Source organism: Pteropus alecto, unplaced genomic scaffold, assembly GCF_000325575.1.
Source record: "Pteropus alecto unplaced genomic scaffold, ASM32557v1 scaffold125, whole genome shotgun sequence".
NCBI classification, from domain to species: domain Eukaryota; kingdom Metazoa; phylum Chordata; class Mammalia; order Chiroptera; family Pteropodidae; genus Pteropus; species Pteropus alecto.
This window is the reverse complement of record NW_006436888.1, coordinates 10,144,357-10,144,627: the sequence shown is the minus strand read 5'-3', so window position 1 is coordinate 10,144,627 and position 271 is coordinate 10,144,357.

Sequence of the window (271 nt, the reverse complement as noted above, 5' to 3'; positions counted from 1 at the left end):
GGCTGGGGGCCCGCGCAGGGGGCAGGGCGGGCGGCAAGGTCAGGACAGGTGGACGGCCCGAGAGGGGGAGGGCCAGGGCGGTCGCGACCGTCTCGGGGTGCTGTCGCCTCTAGTCCCTCCTGACCCTAGCTGCTGGCTCTGGGAAGGGATTCGTGACAGTTAAGTGCCGTGGCGGGGCGGGGTGGGGAGGCTGTTTTAGGCAGTCAGAGGGGGATCAGAGAAAGCCTCCCTGCCTTTGCCGCTTGCCAGGAGCCCAGATCGTCGGGGTACC